The sequence below is a fragment of the Penaeus monodon genome, chromosome 32 (genome assembly GCF_015228065.2).
Source record: "Penaeus monodon isolate SGIC_2016 chromosome 32, NSTDA_Pmon_1, whole genome shotgun sequence".
Classification (NCBI taxonomy): domain Eukaryota; kingdom Metazoa; phylum Arthropoda; class Malacostraca; order Decapoda; family Penaeidae; genus Penaeus; species Penaeus monodon.
In genome coordinates this window covers 31,414,364-31,414,961 of record NC_051417.1, presented here as the reverse complement: position 1 = coordinate 31,414,961, position 598 = coordinate 31,414,364, and positions in this window count along the sequence as shown.

Genomic DNA, 598 nt, shown 5'->3' with positions numbered 1-598 from the left:
ATCAGTGATCATAGTGCATTTTGTCGCTTCACCATATATCGAATCTCATCTGAAAGTGAACTAAACATGACACAATAAAGTCCCTTATTAGGGAAAACATTTCTAATACGGAATTAGTAATTACCCAAAAGATAATATATAAAATATATAGAAAATACGTATTAAAAAAGGATATATCATATTAGCTTCTTGAACTGCACTTTTTCCTAACAGCCTTTAATAATGTCAATGAAACAAAGTATTTTTTTGTTCCCGATAATCCATTGTTTCGTTGCAATCCAATGTTGTTGTTTTCTAGTGCTCATTTACGATTAAAAGTTATTTACTACCTCGTCACCGATTTCTCTCACAATCAATAAACATTTATAAACCCCGCCACTGACTCGAGAAAGAGAGAGAGAAAAAAAACTTTGACCCAGCGGTTGACCCCTGCCTTAGACAAAGGGGTAATTTTCCCTTAAACAATTCTCCATTTTCATTCCTTTTATTGATGTATTTTCTTGAAACCGGATTTCTACTGTTTTTGTTTATTGTCTTTCGATAAAAGTATAAGCGCACTTTTGTTTGTCTCTTTTTTTATTATATATATTTTTCCTGA